We start from the raw sequence: 24,431 nt of genomic DNA on the forward strand, positions 1-24,431 counted from the left end.
GCACGTGTTGAAGCCAACTTTGATTTCTAACCCAGCAAATACACTCATTAAAATTATTTTAGTAACATTTGATCATTTTCATTGAGAATATGCAAAGAAAATCTAGCAGCTTAACCACATCTGAAATGAATGTCCTACAAACTCCCACTGAGATAACACATGTGGAAGTGTAAATGTCTATGATGGGAGACACAGCCTTCACCAACAACCAGCTTAAGGAAAGTTCCAGGAATACACTGCCTGCCAAAACTTCTAAAAAAAAAAAGAAACTGTACTACACATTACTTAGTTCTCTCAGCTGCTAGAAAGTTTCTAATTATTTTTGAACAATAAAACTTAGAGACTTATTTTATTGTACTCTTGCTATAATTTGGAGGCTGTACACCTATGCTAAGCTTCATAAATTAACCAGGAAAAGCAGAGTTCCAGAGGAAGAAGAAGGAAGCAACAATTTACCTCTGCCCTGCACTCCAACATCCCTACCTCTCTTTCCATGTTTTCCAATACCTTGACTCCAGTTCCTCTTCTACTCCCCCAAGTGCCTGCTGAGAAAGACTCCACAAGCAGAATAGCTGGTTCCATGCCAAGCTTCCAGCAAGGAATAATTACAGAAAACACACTGCAGCTTTTCTCTCAGCTGGGCACTAATTTAAGTCCCTTCCCTACCATGCATGTATATACTTTAGCTGGATTTTTCACAACTCAGAAATTTCATCAACTTCTCTACCTCCATCTCCATCAGTTTTTAGCTGGAATGGATTAGTAATTTAGAAAGTCTGTAGTGCAACCCACAGGAAAATGGGAATAGAGAAGGTGGAATTATGTACACGTAATTCTGTTAGGAAACTAAGCTAAAATATACTGATTAGCCAAAGAAGAATCTGTGGTGATTAATGAACTAGACTTGGAAGGAAGCAAAAGAGAATGCAAAAGGCAGTAAGGCCATCAGTCACACATATTGTCTATTTACACTTAAATGTTAACATTTTACTCCTCTTTATTTATGTAACAAATACACCAAACAGATTTTGTTTGTGTGTAAAAACTCTATTAAAAGCTGTAGATGATTTCAGCTCAGTCGCGGCCTAGGGCTACTTGTAAGCCTAATCACAAAATTAAAAAACCACTCCTCAATCATTATTAAGTACTTCCATCTAGTTTTAGTATAATAGAAATGGTGCTTAGGAATGTGAAAAGCAAATGTCTTTATAAATTCAATGTAATGCTACAAGCACTTTCACAAGTTAAAACTGTCATTCCAAAGCTGAGAATGCATGATGAGGTTTTTTTCTGCAGTAAAAAATCAAACACATCTTCATGGATATTTAGGGACTTTGTGTGGTTTGGGCTGGGTTTTGAGGATTTTTTTTTTTGTTGGTTGGTGTTTTGTTGTTCTGGTTTTGTTTTAAGTTATAGCAAACTCCTATTGTCATTTTTCTCCCAGATGCTGCAACTCACTTCCAATAAACTGTCAGAATCTGAAATTTAGGAACATCAGCTGAAAGGTTTGAGACCTGTGACAGAATGACTGGGGCAGTGTAATGGATGGATCAGGTAAATATGATTTTCTCAGAAATGAACAAGACAAATTGTTAGGCATATAAAAAGACAGAATAGAGACAGCGTATCTTCTTGTAACTAAAAATAAACCATTGAAATAGTTGTCTGAACCTCCTCAGTGGCTGCACACCTGCTCCAAGGAAGGTTTGGTTCTATAACATCCTACAATAATACGTAAATTATTAGATAAATTATACTCAGCTTCATAATTGCATGCACCACTGTTGGTTTTCAGGCAGGTTTGAACAAATACTGCTTAAAATAAACCTGCCTCACAGGAGGAAACTCAGACCATGCATCCTTTTGGTCCTGTTCTCTGAATCCCACCTGCAGTGCTTTCCCAGCAGCTTCCCCCCTGGCCTGACCCAGGGCTGCTGGGGTATTTTCATCCAAGACAAATTTCCACCACAGTTTAGAGTGTGAGGGGTAAAAGAAGGAGGAGAGTGCAACCCAAATGCTACACTGGGAGAAAGGAAGGCAGCAAAGGAGGATCTCAGTTATTTTTCTAAGAAATCACAAGAAAGCTGCTTTTATCCCCACCCTTTTTAGTACTTCGTGGTTAAACCAAAGGAAGGGAAGAGCAGGGCAGGACCTGCTCAAGCCACAAAAATCAGGGAGTATAGGCAGGAAAAAAAATTCTATCAATGGATTGAGAGACCTTCAGTGTCACACCAATTTAACCTGGGCGACTTTATTCAGCACTGTAATTTATCTGGTAAGGAACCAGCTTACTGAAGAAAGTTATTTTGTTTTGTATTTATTTGAAAGGAGACACTGAGGTGAGAATGAAACCCTGTGACTGTATCACACACACATGGCTTTGGAAATATGTCGGCACATGCTCTTTATAATTTAAAAAATACTGAAATAATTGCACATTGTTGGCTGCTTTAAGTCTTATGTTTAGTAATTAATTTTAAGAATAGGCTGAGCTGCTCTTTGCAGGTGTTCCTATTCAAAGCACATTTGCAATTTCAATAATGGAGAAAGAAAACCTGCATAATGAAAAAAATTCTATTAACATACCCAGTAATTTTAAAAATGGTTTTGAGAACCTCACTATGTAACAGGACTACAGACTTTCGGAAAAAAAACATAAAATATACACAATTTTTTAAAAAAACTGCATGTAAAATGTAACATGTACCTTTTGTCAACATCATGTGATAAATACATGCACTTTTTTGTGTGTGAGAAATTACAGAAATGCTGCTTCTCCTGCCCCCAAACACGGAAGCCTCTTCTTAACTGAAGGCATGCATACTGTTGAAAAGGTTTTTCTCTTTAATGTTAGCTATAACCACACAGTGAGCCCAGACAGAGACAGGGAGTTTGGCAACTTACTTGCTTAGCAAATTTGCTGTTACTTTAGCTGTTCAAGTTTCATCTTTAAAGTACAATGTGGTTTGTTTGACAAAGCTGGTTTTAGTGGTTTACACATTTTTTTTCCCCTAAAATAAGTTTTAAAGACGTGGTCAGGTTTGCTCAAACAAGTCAAAAGACAGAAAGGAAGAAATTGCTGAGTAATCAACCAAGGAGAAAAGAATAGACACAGATTACAAGAGCATTAAGTACACAGTGGAAAGGGAAGTGACTATGAAGTTTGCATCACAGGATATTTATATAAGGAATGGATCAGAGAGGTTAAACACAGAATGTAGCTTGGCTCCCTTTGGCCATTACTTTGCAAGCAGCACTACATCCATTCACCAAGAAGTCTGGAGAATCCAAGCAGTCTGTGCCAGAATACAACTGCTGGAATTTAAAATGCCCAAATTGGTTTTTGTCCAAATGTCAGATACATGATGGGTCTGAAAACAGGCTGTGGGCTGGATTACTGAGCTGTGTGGTCCTGTCTCCCCTGCCACCAGAGCCAGCACAGGCACAACTCCCTGAAGCCTCCATGCCCAGCTGCTCTGAGAGAACCAAGAGTGATCCTGACTGAAAGATAAAACTGGAGCCAATTCAATACACGGGCTAAAAATATGTTTGTGGGGAATACAGTTTAATTGGTTTGGGAAGCAAACCAAGTGACATGACCTTCAGAGGCTGCAAGGAGGGATAAGCAGGATATATAAACCACAAAACAAATGAAAAAGAGGTGCCCAACTTCTGTCCTGACCTTACAGTAGACTTCCTAGTGAGAAATCCTTGATGCTGAAGTAGAAGCTTCATCTACTATCCTGTCTTAAAACTGCGTATTTTTTTCTCATATCTGAATCATATATACAATATATATGATCTACTGTACTCCTGGCTCAACACAGGAATCACTTTCTTGTTACAGCTCCTTACAGATAATAATTTCTGCACCCTTTTCAAGGACAGTGGTATAGCAAGAGTCAGAAGTTACACCTTCTCGAAATCAACAGGTCTAATTCTACAAGTGAGATTATCTGAATCTGTTCTCTAGAGCCACCATTCTGAACTTTGCTATTGAATCTTTTACTGCCATGAACAAACATATCTTACAGAGAATATAATGAAGATGCTAAAATGAGATGATCAAACTAGGGATGAAAACATGCATAAATCAGCTAAACAAGAGATAAAATGGCTTTGACTGATAACAAAGGGCACTTCTTGCAAGAATAAAACAGGACTGTTTGTGTCAAGGCCAGGAAGCCTTTACTCTGATAAGACTCCAGCACAGATGCCTGACCAGCAAAACAGCCTGTGCTTCAAAGAGGAGAGTGCCAACAGGATTATGTCACACCACATATGTCATTCCATTTCCTGTCAGCCCAAAAGGAAAACAGACTGTAGCTTTAAAGATATGGATACTCCAAATAAGGAAAATAACAAGCAGCATTAGCCTCCACTGAAGTTTTATGGAAGCTGAAGTACACCAGATTCTGGAGCAAAGGACTAGCAAACAACAACTCTTGACTCCCAGAGGATATAAAATATCCACATGTGAAGTAGTTTGTTATCACCAACAGGAACCTGGAGCACAATAAACAGTGACAGACACCATTAGTTCCATCCTCCGCAAAGCGTGAAAGAGACACCGGCTATCCCACCTCAACACCCAGAAACGTTCTGGTGTCTAAGAGTACACAAGAGAGAGCACGAGTTAATGAAATGTGTGAGAGGGTATAAGTAGTGTGAGATTTTAAAGATAAATATCACATTAACTGTGGTAAAGAGAGTGAGACTCTTTACTCTGTAAATGCAGTATGAGTTCTGTTTAACAAACTTCCTGTGACCTCAATGCAACATGAATGATGAGTGTGACACTATATTGATATACACAATGGCATCCAAAAATGATTGTCACAAAGAGATCTTAAATTACAGCAGCAAACACTAAGAAATTACATACTATCAACCTTAAACACCTTTTCTAGAAACAATTATTTATGAAAAAGTAATCCTCAGTGCTGATTCCTTGTTCCTAAATACCTACCACTTCAAGAGAGAACTGAGCATGGGAAACTCTTCTGAATCCGAAGTTCTTAAGTTGAAAATGTTGAAAAACATTCATCCTGCCTACCAATGCAAAGACACTGCCCAATGAAAGGCAGAATAACTCTGGAAACGTTGTAGGCAGACATCCAGTGATACTCACATTAACTTTTCCCTGAATACCTAGGATCATCAGGTAGGGCTCCTAGTGGAAATGGCACAGGTTAGAAAAACTGGTCTATCAACTTCAGCCTGAGGAGAAAAATGCTTCCAATACTGCTTGCAGTCCAAATTAAACTGTCTTCAGGCCTCCCAAACTGGAGACTTACAGCAAAATTATAGAGAACTCAGTCATTAACATTTCTCTGCAATAAGCCTGCTTGTAAAACCTGCACCTCAGCAGAAATAGTTCACAAGACTTTTTTCTACACACATGTAGTATTTGATTCTGAATAAAAGAATGGGAAAAAGACAATGCGTAAAGAAACAGAACTGCAATATAAAAAATTCCAAGAAAGACAAGGATAATTTGACAGTTTTTCACACTTTCAGCAGTACATCAGAAATTCCCCAACCACAAGCTGTTCTTAGACTAAAACTGTGGCAGGCAGGACAAAAGGGATAAAACTGGCATTGCCACCAACTCAGACAACTTCCCAATGGATTTCCTTCCTAATTTGGAGGATGTTAGCTTTTACTGACTTTTAAGAAATGCTCAAAGAAGGGAAAAAAGGAAAAATGTACATGAACACCATATGCCTTTTGCTTCATTTCCAAAAGCCTGGCAAGAGCAGACACTGCAGAGAGCTGCACAGGATAATTAAAACCATTTGTAAAAACAAAGAGATGGTCTATTTTTGTTTCAGCCATTTCCTTCTCATGGTACAATCCATTTCAAAGAGGACAACAATTCATATATGCAAACCACTAAGCTGAAACTGGTTCACTGCTGTAATCTTCGAAATACAGCAACACTTAAAATGGCTGGTTCTTAAACGCTGCCATTGGAAAACATCTGTGAAACCTGGCATGCATGGTAACCCCCAGTACACAGAATTAAACTAATATTAAAATGACAGAGAAGGCAGTGAAACTGGAATAGCTGTAAGTCACTACCACAAACTCAAAAAGTTTTTTGAATTACTGGATTTACCCGTATTAACTGGACATGAACTGGATTAGCTCCTGCGTTTTACAAACCACTGCTTTTAGAAATTAATTTTGGCCTTTAAAATTCTTTGCAAAAAATCTTTGGTAATCACACTGTTACAACACAATACTGCACTGACTCAGAACTGTTTCATTCTAATGCTTCTGTGATGAGGTTTCAGGAAAATTTCTCAGTGGGAGTTCACGACCAAAACAAAGTCACAATCTGTGGAGTGGAAAGGTAAGTAGTCACCTTGCTACCTGCACAACAAGACAAATTGCTTTTCATTCAAGAAACCAGATATTCAAGCCTGTTCCTTTATAGATGAGAGTTCCCAGGTGTTATCATGGGCTAGCAAAGCACAAAATAAAAGCTCATTTATAGGGGTCTGTGCTCTTTTATCTAGCTCATGATGGGCAAAACTTCCCTAGGTCCCTTTTCTGGAAGATCAAGAGTTTCAATTCACTGCTGACTGCCTTTTCTCAATGGGCACTCCTAAAGGTGTGAGCACACAACAGTTTTACTTATCAAACACACCAAATCGTATTTGGTTGAGGAGGCAGAGTGAACACCTGGCAGCCAGCCATGGCTAACCCACCCCACTGCTCCACTGTGACCATCACATTTCTTACAAAATGGTTTAAATGAAGTCCAGCTTGCAAAACACAAATTAAATCCACAATCTGAAACCTACCAGGTGACAGTACTGTGACCAGAGAGTTTACGCCCTTAAAAGGTGAAAGTCCTAGAATTGGGAATGATTTGACTATACAGTGAACCAACTGCTCAGAATGAGCAATATTCTTCCATAGGCAAATAGCCTTTTAGCATCTCCAAAATCCCTCTGACCCTAAATATTCCTGTTACTAGGACTGTTATTCTAGATCTCTAACAAAAAAAGGCATCAAGTTCTAGCGATCAGAACTCTCCTATCTTGTAGAAATAAATTACAGCTTCCTTTCTTAATTCTTCTACTTCCTTGCACTGTGAACCATGTCCTACATGGACTTTTGAGGAAACAGAAGTTAAAGAAATATTCTGTGCTGTATGTTTAGGGATATCCTTCCTCAGAAATAAGACAGACTGAAGCAAAGTAATCAACAGCATGTATTTCCCTAACAGGCAATAAAACATTTTGTATTTCACTTTTAAAAAAACACAACGGCTACATTTTGAGGTTTCTATAAAGAAAGTACCTAGAAAGTATAAACAGCATTTTTTCAGTGGTAGCCTTAGAAGAGAATTTTCTCCAGGGAAAAGCACACAGTGTGGCCAGACACTTCCAAGCAGTTACTGTTAAACTGCTCTGACATTAACCTGACCAGGTATCTGAGAACATTTAGTGCTTTCTGTAAACTGCAGCTGCTCGATAAACACAATACCGTGCAGCACACAGCCTCAGTTATGGCTCACCAAAGCAACACCCACCCTGGCTGTAGAAATACATGTATCTGTTTTGTAATTCAGAGATCAGGTTTCCCAACACACATTTTATCAGAAAGGACAATTTTGAGCCCAAAGAAGCACTGAAGAGAAGTACCACGAGGTAGTTAACAAAACAGTTACCAAAACAATAATGTTTTTTTTTATCTGCCCTGTCAAAGCTTATTTAGCCCTACAGCCATATTTAGCCTCAGCTGGCTAGGAGGCAGAGAGGCTCCTACAAAGCAAAAATCCCAATCTTGAGCATCTCAGTCAAATATTCATGGTGCTGCTCACAACAGGTTATTTTAGACCTTACCATGACAGCAAGCAAAGGAATCTTCTGAAGAACTTTACCCAAAGTCCCTTCCTGACTGTTGCTATGGGAAGGGGAAGGAAACAATTTATCTGGAGGCCTCTGCTTATCACTGCTTCAGCTGCATGACACAGTAGTGAGAAGAGACAGTCACATAAATCCACAAGCTATAAGCTACTTATTCTTGTTATTCAATTAATTTTTGATTAGGGCAATGAAATAATCTTAAAGTGATCACTCAGAGGAAAAACATTAAGTCAAAATTTTACATTATTTACCTTCCTTTAGGCAATTTTCTTTACTTACAATCTATTAACTGATGACCGCCTGGAAGAGGTATTTCAACAGTTTTCCTGCAATCCAAGAAGTTAGTAGAAGCAGTACGGAAAAACACAAACACACACATATATTTAAAACAGAGACATTCATGGATTAAAACCGCAAAACATAACACATGAACAAAACCCAAAAAGATGAAAAGACACCAGAAAAAGCCCCACAATTTTTCCTGTTATGAAGCACCCAGAAAATTAAGGACAAGGAGACAAAATACACAGAATAGGCACTGACTTAGAAGTCAGGGTCCCTAATCTTGTGAAAATTTTCACTGAGGATGAGAAAAGCAGGCTTGACTTAACTCTTAGAGATTTCTGAAAACAGTCTTAACAAGTGCCAAGCTACATTTATATCTTTACCTCTCAGACCCTTTCCATATATTTCTGCTCTTCCCTATGTTGTGCACTTAACCAAAACACAATCTAAAAATGAACTGAAAATAACATAAATGAAAATGGGTTACTAAAAGAGCATATAAGAGGATATCTTAAAACAGGAACACATTTCTAGGAATTGCTTTCAATTTCTTCCTTTTTTTTTTAATAGAAACAAACAATATTTTGGGCTGGAAATGGCCTCTGGGAGTAATCCTGTCCAATACCCTCCAAAACAAGGAACATCAGTGTTAACTGAAGCTGTTTAATCTACTTGTAGAAATGTTCACTGCACTCAACTAGGAGCAAAATACAAGTTGTAATAAAGGCATCTTAAGAGATATTCATGTTTGCAGATACGACAACAAAGTGAGAGGCTCTGAGGCTCTACAGGAACACATGCTATTTTACTAGGGCATGAATGTGCATAATGCCTTCCATCCTTAACATGTCAGCCTTTCACATCTCCCTGCCACACTGCTGCTGAAACCTACCAAGGAAGCTAAAACATATTAAAAATGAAATTACAAAAAAGATACCTTCCTTAGAAATTTTATTCCACTTGATATTGGCAATAACATGGTAAGAGATTGCTCACAGTCAAGACTGCTTACTTCTGTCAAAACTTCACACCACAAATCAAACAGCATCTCTAAAACCACAGGAAAAATCTAACATTAAATCAAACAGCCCAAACATTGTATATGACAAGATTTATTTTGTTACATGATTTAATTCTTAGAAGTGCAATAATTTTTTCAGTGTATGCTTGTATATTCATTTCAGACGGCTTTCAACTGAAAGACTGAGAAGAGTTTCCAAGCTAACTCCTTTGGAAGGATTCTCCTGCTCAGTTTTTCAGCTACTCCTTTAACACCTTAGGATGTGTACTTCCCTGCACCTTTTATTAATAAAAATCCATATAAATGCTTCACTTATTCTCAATTTAGGTGGGGTTTTTTTGTTTGTTTCTTCTTGAAGAATTTCACTGTTGCTTCATTTTCAAAACTTGTTCATATAGTTGCTGGAAAAACAAAAACTTGTTCACATGCAGAAAAAAATTTAAAAAAAAGAATAATAAAACCTGTATTTAAGACTAAGACTACTTCAACTTATCCCAGATAATTGCACTGTCATATGGCTTCTAAGCTCCACTGTGGGAATTTACTTGCCAAAACAGATTCCCATTTTCTTACAGACCCATTTGCGCCTCCTGTATTGGATTTTCCTAAAAACTCTGTGCCCACACCTTTCAGAATTACTGTAGTCAACCTGTCTCTTTTTTGCTGCAGCCCCTTTCACAATGGCACAGCCTTTTCCAGTGATGGTCTCTGAACTCCCCCACGAGGATTTGCTGTGCCCACACCCACAGGCAGTGCAGTACAACAGGAATGGGACCAGGCAGGAAGGTCTGCAGACCTGAAACCCACATGGGATATGTTCTTGGAGTTTAGTTTGGAACAGCTCCAGTGGAATCCCACAGTCCAACACGAGCAATTCCACAGCTTCCAGTTTAGTTTTATCCAAAAGCAACTCAGCGGCCTTGATCCAAGCTGATTTCACAAGTCAAATCAAGCGCAGTCTGTGAGAACATTCAGTGGATTAATTTCCAAGGTGCACTCCTTGTCCAAATTAAAACAATTAAAAGGCTAATGAAGACTGTTTCTTTTCCTGTTCTCTCTAAGCATTCTGGCCACGAGGAAAACCTCCACAGGTCTCTAACATTCACTGACTCAAGTTCACTCTTTTTGCGTTACTTCTGTTCTTCTTTAATTCCCTGCACATGGACAAGAGTATTTTCATGTGTGACCTTGCTGTGACACTTAGTTTCTGAACTGCCACCTTTCATTCCATTCTGACAGTTTCAGAGGAGATTATTTTTCAGAATATTTTCCTTTATAAAATTATAAAAAGGAAATCCCAAAGTTTCTCACTCTCCATCAGTGGGACAGATGTGCTTTTTCCCTTCTTCTATGCAAAATCAAGGCTAGAAAACTGCTTCTACAAAGCTACTAGAAAGTTTTAACTGCTGTGCTCTGGTCTAAGAAAAAAGAGTATTTATTCAAATAGATTAAGATTACATTTAGACTATATATCTATTTAATATGAATGATGAATGCTGTAGGTAAAAAAAAAAAGTCTGTCATAAAGCACAACATATTTGTGTCATCAAACAGGGTAAGATTGTCTCCCTGAGGCCTAAGTGATGAGCCAGACCACAGAACTGCTTGTTTCATGTGGAAAGAGGAGCAGTCACTGAGTACCACTATCTGTGTAAGCACAAATGGTTTTTTATCACAAGGAGTATAAATTTCCAGAAGTATTAAGCATCTAGAAAGACTGTGAAGAACTGAAGTTTCTTCTCCTGTTCATTCTATGCATTAGAGAAAATCAGGGAAGCCCACTCTGTGCCACATTGAAGTGAAAAGTCCAACTCCAGTGAGTGACTCTCCACGTTCCTGGTACTGAAAAAAATAAATGACACTTCTTTCTTTGAAAGAGCAAGAAGGATGATCCAAGATAGACTGATCATCTGAACTCCAGGGAGGTCAGGGAGCAAATTCTCGTAGGAGCAATTTCCAAACGTAATGTGGACAAGAAAGGGATTTGTATCAGTCAGCATGGCTATTGAAAGAGGAAATAATATCCGACAGACCCGAGAGCTTTCTGACTTGATAGCTGGGATAACACCATGTCCTATAACATCCTCACACGAGGGGATGAAGCAGGGGCCAGGCAGGACTAGGGGGTAGACTGCAAGCCTGGATGAAGGGCAGAGCTCCCGGGACTGGGATCAGAGGTGCACTGCCCAGTTAGAACCCAGGCATTGGTGCTGCAGCCCAAGGGTACAGACTTGGCCAGCACTGTTTAAGTTCTCCATTTATGATATGGACCCAGCTCACCCTCAGCAAATATGCTGATGGAACAAAAATTCCACAAGGGGAAGCGCAAAGTTCTGTACGTGGGGAGGATTAACCCATGAACCAGTAAAGGCTGGGGGACAGCTGGACAGAAAACAACTCTGCAGAAGACAAGGGTGCTGTTGCACATTAACTAGCAATGCTTCCTCACAGTAACAACAAATAAAAGGGTTGCCAGCATCCTGGATTAGGAAAAAGCATCACTTGCAGCATGAGAAAGGTGATCATTCTCTTTCATTCTAATTCTAGAATTAGAATTAGGCTCCCCACTCTTTAGGCTCCCCAAATCAATAGTGACACAGATGGACTGATGTGACACCAGCAAAGGGCTATAGAGACAATAAAGTGAATGGGAAGAGGATGAGAAAGCTGGGATTGTTAAGCCTAGAAAGGAGAATGATCAGGAGGATTTTATCAGTGTGTATAAATACTTGAAGGGTTAAAAGGCTGAAGGCAGACTCTCCCTAGCAGTACTCAGGGATGGGACAATAGCCAGCAGGCACAAATTAAAATACAGGAAATTCAGCTTAAAAACAGGGGATGGAGTAATTCATTTTTCTGTGGGGTGATTGAAGAGCAGAGAACTTGTCAAGAGAGGTTAAATCACCATTCTCAGAGCCATTCCAAACCTGACTGAACACATTACTGACCGCTCTAACTAGCGGTTAGAGCGGTCAGTATCCGCTCAGTATCCAAGTTCATCTTCTTGCTCTAAGAAGATGAACTTGGATCAGGCCATGTCCAGGACTCTCCTCCAACTTCAGGTATTCTGTGATTCTTTGAATTCCCTGAAACAACCTCAGTAATTCCTGTTGTACCTGTCCTGTTTTTCTTTTTGAGTCTCTGTCCTGTAGCAGATTCCTCCTCTAAAGAGACATCTATCAAGCTGGTCATATAGGCTATTTTTTTTTCTCCAAACTGAGGATCCCTTTCAGTGCTCAGTTATTAATACAGTTTAAGTTTTACTAGTTTGAATAGAAACGCACAGATTGCATAAATCAGCATTGAACTTTCTTCAGGTTCAGTAATGTTCATCTTGAACATCAGGACTTTCATTTCTACAGCTTTTCCTATGTCCTACACTAAAATTCAATGCACAAGTCTACACCAGGTATTTCTCCTCACTTTCAACAACTACTTTAATTTCCCTTATTGCTGCTGTGTATTATAACAAACAGAGCAATACAGCTTTAGTGAATTTCCTACACATCCAGCACTACACAGATCCAAGTGTTAGCCAGCTCCAATTAATGACAATCAGGTTACATGAAACTGAAAGACATGCAAAAGTCAACTGGATCAACTGTCCCAACATAAAGCTGTTACTGGACACTTCATACGCACACTGGTTTCCTGGCTTATCTTCGTTTTCTTTTGCCCCAATAAGAAACCTCACAAAAAATTCACATATCACTGCATATCACTGCCTTGGAACCTGTGCTATCCCATTGTTATAAAAACAACATCAGAGAAGAGAAAGTCATTACATATCATGGGTGATACTCTGTTTATTCAAAAAGATATCATAATTTGTTGATGCTTTCATGTATTTCCTTCTTATAACTTATATGGCTATTATTTACCCAAGCAAATCTGGACAGTGACCTGTATGTTGCTCCATATCTCCCCCATTCTCCTTTAAAGCTGCTGTTCTGGTACTTTCAATCAAACTAATTACTCTCTTTTACCTAAAAAATGTCCCATCAGTGACAAATTTAGGCTGAGGAGTCACTTAAAGGATCCTCTAACAATTTCTAAAAGCTTCTCCTAAGTGTCTACATAAATTAGTCCAAACCTCAGTGGGAAAGACTGGCACTGAACTTCCACTTATGATACTAAAACTAAACAAACATGATGCTGTCAAAAATCCCCACAATGTCTACACAAGCAATTTGATGTTGGAGGTATAGTATGGCTGCATAGCATAACATAGCTGCCTTTCCCATCAATCTGCTCCTCCACCACTTTAGCCTGATGACTTTCACATATCCACTGACCTTCCTTCATCTCCCAGTGCCCACATTTATGTTCCCTATCTCATAAGTACAGACATACCCACACGGCATCACAGCTCACACTACTGCGTTAAGTTATTTTCCAGTTAAAACGGTGGAAATAGTCAACCTTCATGAGCAAATTTCAAAAACTGCAGAACTTAATTTGATGCTTATGGGAAGAGATAAAAGACTGATATCACTGGATATGTTAAGAGAACCACTTGAACTTTAACTAATTTGACACATTATTTTGTGACTTGTCATCAGAAAAAAATCCATGGTTTTTGTATTAGAACTATTTTTAAAAGTACTTCAAAGATATTTTGAAGCTCTGCCAATTGATGGGGGCAATTTAAAGGACAGACACCAATGGAAAGAATGGTCTTGTTTGACAAGGCAACACAAAAGTAAAAGAATACATTCAATAAAACTACACTCCTGGCTTTAGCAACAAGCAAAAAGAAGCACGGTAATGCATCTAATAATTGCTATATGAGAGACAGGATAATGACAGAGAAAGATACATCACCAATTGCCTAAATACTCCACCATCATCCAGAGCTCAGTCACTGGGGAGCCCCATTTTGCAGGAACAACCTGAAGAATTCTTCCTGGCAACTGGGAAAATCCCACGTGGTGCATCCAGCCACAAGTGAGGTCTCCAAATTCCCTGAAAATGGGTCCAGTTTTTATAGGCTCAAATCAGCAAGTCAAAGTGACCTGATGATATTTTTAGCACAGAAACTCCTGGATCTGATGGCACACTTCCCAACCAGCAGGAGCCAGAGCCTGGCCAGAGCACAGGCCTTGGCTGGGAGGGTTTTCCCTAAAATACCCTACAAACAAACCTCTATTCATGTCAGTTGGGAAAGTTTCTTAAAATGATACATTTCTCGCAGATAACTACACAAGGTTATAGAGAGCTAGCATAAGCATCTGTGTCATTTATTTTTAGCTAAATAATACTGATGGTGTTAGTCACATAATGCCCAGGGTTCATTTTTTAAGTCAACTCTGGCTGAGGACTGCTGCTCAGTCCTAAGCAGATCAAAGTGTCAATAAGAAACATTTTCTCTGCTATAAAGTAACACAGTAAAACAAAATATGAGGCCACCTTCTCTTTCACCATTCACCTTGCAGCTCAAGGGAACAAGGAACTTGTTCTGAAGGGAACAAGTCCCTTCAGAAGCAGTTACACATTCAGTTATTAACAGAGGGCAGCACCTACAGAGGACTTCATAATCTCCGGCCATTAGTTTTACCTCTTATTTACAACTCAGTACTTGCTTCACATTATTTCCCCATTCCTTTCTCAGAGCTACATTTCATTATCAATGGTTCACACACCTAAACAATCCTGCAAAAAGCTTTTAACTCTGGGGAATGAAAAAAATCCGAAAGCTTGACCATTCAATTACCCAATTACCTGTAGTCATTACTAAGAATGACAACTTCAGCAGCCATTACAGTTGTCGTACATGTTTATAAGATTGTAAAACTGTACCGCTGTAATGTTTTTAACAGTAGCTTCTGGAAAGACTGTTGTCTACCAGCAAAATGTCAGCCCTGATCATCTCACCTGGAAGCCTCAAATGGAGCAGATGCAATTTCCAAAAGTACAGTGCTGGTGTCTACATAAACCTTGACACGATTGTTCATAATGTTCTGTGCAGGACTGTCCAGTACACAATGCACCTTGTTTTAAGCGTCCAACAGCATCAGTGAAGGTTTAATGAGCACAAAATTACCTCCCTCTGTGGGTATAGCAATGAAGAGAGCCCCAGACACACCTCCACTCCTTTGCCCCCAAGAACACACATAAAAAGGCCTGTGGAGCTTTCAGGAGATATTGCCCATAAAAACTTGCTAAACTGATCGTCACTGTAGGTACCTGAGCAATAAACGAAATCGAAACAGACTGCACAGCTCTGCAATTCAGCCTGGCAAGGCTCATCAAAGAAATGATGAATCATTCCCTACTACCAGCAACAACCACATATCTGAAATGTGCTGATGACTTCAAATCTCTTGAAAAAGAAAGCTCTTTGTCGCTTGCTGCTTGTACCTGCTTCAGCAAAGTGGATGGTGTAAGACAGTTCCTGCTGATTGACTCAGCTGTGGGAACAAGAGCTGCTGAAGACAACGCACTGAAATTCTGACAGGTAAGGTATGACTACACATGCACTGCCCCCTAAGAAAAATAAGCTGCTTCTCTGAGTATTCTTAAACAGTAGAATCAAAGAAACTAGAAGTGGAAAGCCAGTACTTGGAACAAAATGAAGTAATATTGCTGTGTGCAAAATTCAGTGTCAGCTGAAAACAACTGTTGCATTTTTCCAAGCTAAAGTATTTATTACTAAAGTAAATCCAAAAGATGCGATGGAAATTACAACTTCAGGGAGGGGAGAAAGTATTGAGATTATTTAAGTCAGCCCTGAGGTATCTGAAAGACTGCTACAGGTCACTGTCTTTTCCCAAACTGCAAACTGTCACAAGCAAAACCTTTAGTTCCAGAGTAGTCTTTATGTTTTCTAATTTCAGCAGAAGTCCATTACCTGCTTCCTAGGAATTTTTTACAAGTGACCAGATGGCAACATCAAAGTACAGCAATGGGTGGACAACAAAGCCATCCCAACCCTGAAAAACCTGACTGCTTGCTAAATTCCAGCTCATGCCTCTCTGTAAAATAAAACAGAAACTAAAGGAGAAAGGTAGCCTAGAATTGTACCACTATTCCAATATTCTCAACACTTCCATTAAACTTGGGTTTTCTGAGACTGCCCTGAGACTCCTTTGACCTTTATAAAAAGATAAAGCAGATGTCAGAAATTTTAATTTTTCCAACTAAAGTAATAAGTAAATTCCTTAAACAAAAGTTTCAGTCTTTACATCCTAGATCTTCTGTGTGAAAAACTGACAATTGCACATCAAATAAAAACAAATTAACAAGATCATCTTCTAACAACAAACATTGACTGCATCCTTCAATTTCAAGGGACTTGCCTTACTGCTGGGACACAACTGGAAGCCCACAGGTTGGTGAAGAAGCATAGGACTGGATCTAAACTAAAACTCGCAAGTGAAGCAGAGGTAACTGCACCACCCACACATATCAATCAGCAGTGCAGCTATTGAGCAGGGCAGATGGAGAATTATCGTCCTGCAGCTGGATACTGCCCAAGGAGTGAGCCCCCTTCCCCCAACACTCCCCTGTCTCACAGTCCTTCCCTACCTTCATGCCAGTTCTAGTCATAAACTGACATTCAAGGACCTGTTTAATCCAGGAACTCTTCAGGAAAAACCCCTAGGGCCCCTTATAACTGTGAAACTGTGTATATTTTAAAAACAAAATAGGTATACTTTGCATGCTCTGGCAAATTATTCTATGCAAGGAGAGTAATTTACTGTGAACACACTATACCATATATCCACCCCTTCATGGCTTCCCTGGCCATACACTATGTGGAACACCAAAATGGAACCCACACACTAGAGCAAAAGAACAGGCTCATAGGGTTATACTGACCACCTTAATCAGCAAAACATCCTTACAGATACAAACCCTGAGTCTGAACGTGTGAGGAGTTCTGACAATTTTCTTCAAATTTTGTTCAGACACTTTACGTAGTTTGCATTACTGTGTGTGAGATTAGAAGTCATGAAGGCAGAAATATAGAATATGAAGTATAGAGTTTACTATTTTTAAAACAGGAAGTGAAATTCCAAAGAGGAAAGAAATCCCAGCTGTGACACAGACTCTCTTAGAATAAATCTCATCCCTATTATTACTGTCTGTAAGTCTCCTCCTCTGTCACCTCCCACATCAGCCACCCATAACTATGAATTTCACTTCATTGGTGTCTTCTCCACTCAAACACAGAGTGCACTGGGCAGCTTCCAGCCTCAAAACAGGCATCAGTCTGAAAATATTTTCACCTCTAATATGCCCCTCAGGACAGTATTATTTTGTTCACATTGCAATACCCCTCAGGACAGTATTATTTTGTTCACATCAAAGATGTGAAAGCAAGATGTTGCTTAAATGTTATTTTTTTCTTTAATAACTCAAACTCTCACTAGTGCCTTAAATCTTGCAGTTCAGAGAGCCTCACGATGAGTAGAAAAGAAGGGAAAGCAGAAAAAAAGTCTAGATATGCCATGCCACACCCCACAGGGCTATGTTTAAAATCTTTAAACCATGGAGAATATCAAATAAACCACCAGCAATGTCAACAGGTCTCAACATAGAGCAAATCCACCTGCCCAAACCAGATTTCAGAACATGAGTTAAACACCCTGATTCAATGGATGCACAGGAGAACAATGAGAACACTGCTGCCTCACGACAGCTTTTTCATTGACCTGAACTCAATTTGGTTCAGGCAAATGTTTAATAAATACAGTGTTGCCCTGGAAATTGGTCTTTTTAATATTCACAAAATGCCTCATTGGTATAAGGCAAAAAAAAGATATTCGAAAATCTTACTGGTAAACACAACTTAACATGCACAAAGTGGAGCATGCCAATCACATGCAGGATTACTGCCCGTGGAACCTAAGTTTTTTTCTGTATCTTTAGGTGATGAGCACTCAAATGGAATTAGAAATGTTACACAGGGTGAGTATCCACCTGTAAACACAGGTGAGAGCAGTTTAGTTTGGGGAGCTATGAACACTTATTTCAGGTAGAGTGAGGTGATCAAAGTGTCTTCCTTCAGCATTTCCCTCCTCTTTCCCATTACCATTATACACATTATTTCCCTTCAAACAGCTGGAATAAGAAACTGTTCTCAAGGCTTCATCACACGCACTGGGTCAATCACACATTCAAGAACCAAAGCAGATTTCTGATCTTTGAACTGGTGTCTTTAATGTTCCTTCCAACCCAAACCATGCTGTGATCCTGATACAAAAAGCAAGTCAGTGCCACAAGTCTCAGTTTTTATCTTCTAAGCTCACAAATTCTCTTTTCTCTCATTTTCTTTATAAAGTGCCCTTCACATGCCGGATCGCCCAGGAAGTTTTAATCTGAACAGACAGTAAAGGGTGTTGAGGTAAAACCTGGTGAAAATATGCAGCTCACCACTTTCACAGAAGTTAGCAAGCCAGGTTAAAGATTAGGCCAAATACATTACCATTTTAAGAACATTTTTATATATTGGTCAACACATTTCTTATCTAGTCTCTGAAACGATATACTTACAGCAGTCAGAAATACACATGTACATATACAAGGCACATACAATTGTAGATACAAGCTTTATTAAGAGAAATTAATCAGAGTGATCCACAGATCATTTAATTCAGGCTCTGATAAGCCAAAGTAAAAGAAAAAACTTTACAGGTGACGAATCCTTATAAAGAACAAACTTGCTCCATCTATCTCCTTTACAAATAGATGAAAACAGCAACACTGACAGAGCAAAAACCTCAGGGTGTCAGAAAAGTACAAGAGGAATATTCAGAGCAACAAGTGTTAATACATTCAAGTGTTTATGAAGCCAGCAGTGAATAAAATAAAAATCTGGATATCTGAGCATTCTAACTGTTAAGCAAGATTAGTGATTATTAATACATAATTAAAAGTTAGCTAGCACTGGGGACTGGGAAGGCACTAAGCATGGATACTAACCAAAAGCATGTTAAAAATTAACACAACCCACACTTCTGTGTCTCAGTCCATCTCTTCAGCTTGCTCAGCACTGAGCTTTCCTTCACTTTTTCCACTGAATGAGGCAAAGCTAAAAAGGGTAGTAAGTTATGAATGCCTTGCTCAGGCAAAAGCTCCATCCCAATCACATGAAACTGAAGGGATCAAAGAGCCTATTTTATTTTTCTGAAAATTAACATGCTTCCAGTCACAAATTTTATATTCCCAATGGATATTTCACTGCAAGTGGCTATTTATTTGATGAATTAATGAATAAATCAGAAGCAGACTGCAGACCTGTCTTACCATGTCCTTTTCTGTTTCAAGATCACCTTAACCTTTCACCTGATCTTTCTTTTCCTTAGTAATAAACTTCAAAAAGATTACTAGGTACCCAGTTAATACTCAGAAAGAAAAAATATGTCTAAAGGCTACCACTGAAAGAAAAATAGACCTATAAAGAATAGAAAACTGAGAACATGAAGATTTTATACAGGCTGATAGCAACACTCCTCTTGAAAGCTCCAGCTTCCGCATCGTGGGCTCACAAATTCAGAACCTGAGACCTGCACATTTCAGGTAAAGAAAGGTAAGTCACCTAACTTTCAGGCCCTGATTAGAAACAAGGTTTCACACAATCAAACTGGAACAATCCACCTGAAGAGCATAAGCCTTTTCTTGCAGAGCAACAGCACCATTTGAGTCCGAGCTCCAGCTTGAGAACCAATGGTGTAAATGCAATCATGACAGGAGTTCTGTGCCTGACCGAAACACTTGGCCTCTCCCAGCAGCAGAGTTGAGAATAGCTTGGGCAGGTGGGTGGAAGGCAGGAATTATTGGTTCCTGAACAGGAGGACTAAATTAAAATTAAAAAAAAAAAAAAAAGAAAAAAAAAGAAAAAAAATAATAGCAACATATTGCCAAGTTTGAAAAACTATTTGAATAACCAGAGCAACAAGATGTGGTATTGTGTTTCCTCAGAGGGGAGAAAAAAAACCTGCTGTGCTTTGGTATAGTAAAAGCAGAAATTCCAGGCATAACTTGAGAGCTGGTCATAGGAAACAGGGCCTTGGCTTCTTCAAAACACTCTTTCCCAGTTTATTGCAGTACTTCCATTTCTATTATGTGTAATTTGCAATGCTTATGAAGAAAACTATCAATCCTTCACCTCCAGCAACTCTGCACTACAGTAAAACCTGAGTGTCAGTCACTTAGAGAAACTGACCAAGTCTCTATTGCCTTAGTCTTATGAGAGAAGGATGAAGAACCTTTCTCTCACCAAAATGTGCACACAGAATCAGCTCAGCTAACAGTCCAACCAAGCCCAAGAAGAACTGCCTACAGTCTTTAAAAATACTCAAGTTATGAGACAGTAAAACTAAATATCTAGAATACTCCCAAGCTAGACTATAATCATGGCTTGTCTACTTCCTCTTCTAAGGCAAGCACTCACTTCAAAATGCTTCTGCAGCTGGGCAAAGTACAGTTACAGTAAGGAACTGTGGCCAGCAGTCCTCTCGGTTATGCACACATCTCCACTTTCCTCAGTTGTGAGGGGACAAAGAAGTTCCTGCAATTACATGTAAGTACAGCAGAATGACAAAAGCTAGACCATTACATGAACATGACTGGAAACCCAAACAGAAAAGCTTAAAAGTAAACTCCCAGAAGTGTCATTGTTACCATGTGCAAAGGGTTTTTCTTCTACTCTCATCCTGCAGACTCTTTTCCTTGCTTTTAAGAAGAAACCAAATTGGTTTTATTGCTTGAAAAGTACTTCACTATGGCTGAATATATTTATCACTTTGTTTAAACAGCTTAAACTCACAAAAGATGTTTATTTAGCTGCTATCATTGACTGATACTGATAATGCTGCTGACAAACATCTTATCTCTTTCACATGTTGTAAAATAGCATAAAGTTACTTTGTAAATCTCTCATGAAACATTTTTCAAGCAGTCTATGACAAGCTCTCCTAAAAAAATTATAAATTTAATATCCTCAAGAGAAACACCATGCTACTTTACTGCCTTTCTTCCTATTACATTATGTGTAGTTTTCTCCAAACCATTCTGAAACTTAAAAACAAAGAAAAAAGATTACTCATGTTTCAGGTCTGTTTCACAACAGAAGAAACAGAACTTTAAGAAGGGAGAGAAAATTGAGAGAAGAAAAAGAGGTGATGCTGCTTAACTAATAAATTCATATAAATAATCTTCTCTCAATCTCTCTTAAGCCCCAAAATAACTTTAATCTGTAAGAAGCTTTCAAAGTTAGCACTCAGAAGTCTCAGTTATTTTCCACTCCAAAATTATCTCTCACATTTACTGTTGTTGTTTTACAGACAAGAAAACTCACTTTGGGTCTGAATGCTACATATTACTTCAAAGATCATTTGGAGGTGAATGCATTCAGTGCAGTCACTAAATGTCAGCTAAATCACAACTAAGAATGCACACTAGACACAGTCCACATTTAAACAGCTGTAATGAATAGCAAGGTAATTGTAATTAAATTGCAACTGCTATGGACTTTCACTTCAAAAAAGCAGAAAAGAATTTATTTTTTTTCAAACAATACATTTTTAAGCATTAAAATCCTCAGAACCAAAGATGGCCTGTGATTCATGTTTCATTCTTAAATGCCTGTGCCTTTTCTCAGGTAAATACAAGCAACTGCTGGATCTACTGTCACTCCCTCAGCACAGAATGCCTTCTTTCAAATACCAGTCCAGATTTCTGTCCCCTTCTCTTCGAAAAGGTTAACAGGCAGGGTAGCAGAGACCAAGCAAAACAATGAGAAACTCACGACAAAAAGCAATATATTAGGAAAAGACAGTCTAAAATAGGCTGGTTTCTGACTTCTTCAAGCCTAACTAAGCTATAAAGGTAAGTTTTGCTGGCGATATTTCCTGAAGCATCAAGGGTAAAGGCTGCCACAACACAGGTATCCCAAACGCTACACCTGCCCCTTTCTCTGCATCACACACAGATCAGAAGGTTTTCTGACAATTTAACATCACAAATTACAGCAATTAAAACAAGCTGAATTCTCGAATATTAAGAGCAAATTAGAGAAAGCCACCCTCAAACACCTTTGTCTGCTTTCATCTCGACAGCACTGGCACACAAGGTCAAAGAAAACCGGCGTGGGAGCGGAAGAGTTAACAGCCAGAACTTGTCCGTGTTTCCAAAATAGAGCGGTGGCACCAACGTTGCCATTCTGCCGTGTTTACAAGAGGGAACACAGTTCGAGACAAACCTCTGGTTGTAGTGACGCTTTATCGCTAGGACACATTCCTTCAATGTCCGGCTGTACCCGGCCGAGATAAAGACACCGAACCCCCGTACACCTGGAAGGAGCCCCGGGACAGGGGGGGACACACACGCGGAAAGGAGGCTGTGCTGGAAGGGCTGCGGAAAGCCCAGCCCTGAAGGGAATGAGCCTCTGAGAGGGCAAAGGTTTAAGGGCAGATCCTGGCGACCAGGAACACGGAGAGGCTGGCGGGGTCCGGCCGGCCAGGGACGCAATACTGCCAGGGACGGCTGAGGAAAGGACTCAGAACTGGAGGCACCGGGGTGCGGGCAGGTGCCCCCCGGCAGCCGCGGAGGGGCGGCAGGGCCAGACAGCGCGGGGGTCCCGGGACCGCCGCCCGCGTCCCGGAGAGGGAGCGGTGCTGCCCCGCTCCTGGAGCTGCCCAGCGGGGCCCGGGGGTGCAGGGCGGCGGGTCCGCCCTCGGCGAGCCCCTCAGGATCCGGGCCCGACGGCGGGGTTCCCGCGCCCCCCCTGTCTCCCCGCCGCCCGCAGGGTCCCGTCCCCAGCGCTACCCTCGTGCCCCCTCTCCACCCCCCGGCCTCGCTCCGCTCACCGGCCGCGGCTCCCCCGTCCCTCAGGTCCAAGATGGCAGCGCGGCCCGCCCGGCCTCCGGCAGCGACTTAGCAAAGGCGGGCGCGATGTGCGCAGGCGCCGAGTTCCCCCGCTGCAAGGCAAGGACTACAGCTCCCATCGTGCTCTGCGCCAGGAACTGCGCGTGCTCGGCGCGGGCCACGGGGTCGAGAGGCAGGGGAGGGGCCGTGAGGGAGCGTGAGGTGCGCGGTGATGGGAGGGGTTCCAGATCATCTGGAACGAGCTTGGTGGTGTTCATCCGGGGAAGAAAAGGCTCCACGGGCAACTTAGAGCACCTTCCAGTGCCTAAAGGAGCTCCGATGGAGCTGGAGAGGGACTTGGAACACCGACTTAGAGTGACAGGACAAGGGGCAATGGCTTCCCACTGCCAGAGGGTCGGGTTAGATGGAATATTGAGAAGAAATTCTTCCTGTAAGGCTGATGAGGCCCTGGCACGGGATGCTCAGAGCAGATGTGGCTGCCCCTGGGATCCCTGGAAATGTCCAAGGCCAGGCTGGACAGGGCTTGGAGCAGCCTGGGACAGTGGAAGGTGTTCCTGCCCACGGCAGGGGGTGGAATGAGATCTAAGGTCCCGTCCAGCCCAAATCATTCCATGAATCTATGATTCTGTAAACAGAGTATATATAAGTGTGTATGTGTGTGTGTGTGCATACATGCACTGCAGTAAAAATCCTGGGTAGTCAAAGCAGCCCTGAGGGCTCAGCTGGTACAAGAACACCTTGAGGAACCTACCGCCATCCCTGGCCCCACGTTACTGCAGTGACAGCAGCAATAGAAATCTCAGAGCACAAAGGGACATCCTGGCTAACATGAGTCTGTAACAGTCAAGCAGCTGGAACATCGCTGCTGTCACTGTGGGCTTTGGGACACAAAATAAAGCCCTTTGAAAGTAAAATAACTTTTGTGATTTTAAAGTATCTGTTGCAGGTGATGAGCCACTGATATTATTTAACCTTTACATAAAATCTTGCTTCAAGTGTATTTTTTCTTAACCTGAACGCACTATTGCATAACTGAATGCATAGAAATTAAGTACACTTCCTCTTTTGACAGTGAGGAATGAGAGTCTACACTCTGAAATCAGAGGAGAGAATACCAAATATTCAGAGAGTAGGAACATATCCTCAATAATTCTTCAGAAAAATTATACACTTTCGAAGTGCAAAGTTTAGCATTTTCTTACAACTGGTAGGGATGTGAAAATCCATCTTGTCTTCCACGCATAACTCCAATAAGATCTCACAGCCACAATTAAGTGACTGTTTCTGTTGATAAGGCCTAAGCAAGAAAACAGATCCAACTGTTTCCCTGACAGACCAACACCCGTTTCGCTGCCAATCAGCCATCTGTGGTTCCGACTGACCAAGGTACATGTGCACATCACTTCAGC

General features: G+C 40.4%; 1 protein-coding gene and 1 long non-coding RNA gene across 4 annotated transcripts in view; both read right to left on the reverse strand.

The window, feature by feature from the left end:
* The window catches only part of ITCH (itchy E3 ubiquitin protein ligase), a 58,911-nt gene extending 35,794 nt beyond the window's left edge, over positions 1 to 23,117 (reverse strand). For all 3 annotated transcript variants that reach the window (XM_059862900.1, XM_059862899.1, XM_059862898.1), the window contains exon 1: positions 23,004 to 23,117. The gene's annotated coding sequence lies outside the window, so the exon portion shown is untranslated. The remainder of the gene's footprint in view (positions 1 to 23,003) is intronic.
* On the reverse strand, positions 18,462 to 22,800 carry LOC132335889 (uncharacterized). Its single transcript, XR_009488763.1, has 2 exons — positions 20,588 to 22,800; positions 18,462 to 19,990 (listed from the first exon to the last, which is right to left on the reverse strand). It is a non-coding gene; the product is annotated as an uncharacterized LOC132335889 (long non-coding RNA).
* Positions 23,118 to 24,431: the final 1,314 nt, after the last annotated feature.

Source organism: Haemorhous mexicanus, chromosome 18 (assembly GCF_027477595.1).
Source record: "Haemorhous mexicanus isolate bHaeMex1 chromosome 18, bHaeMex1.pri, whole genome shotgun sequence".
Classification (NCBI taxonomy): Eukaryota; Metazoa; Chordata; class Aves; order Passeriformes; family Fringillidae; genus Haemorhous; species Haemorhous mexicanus.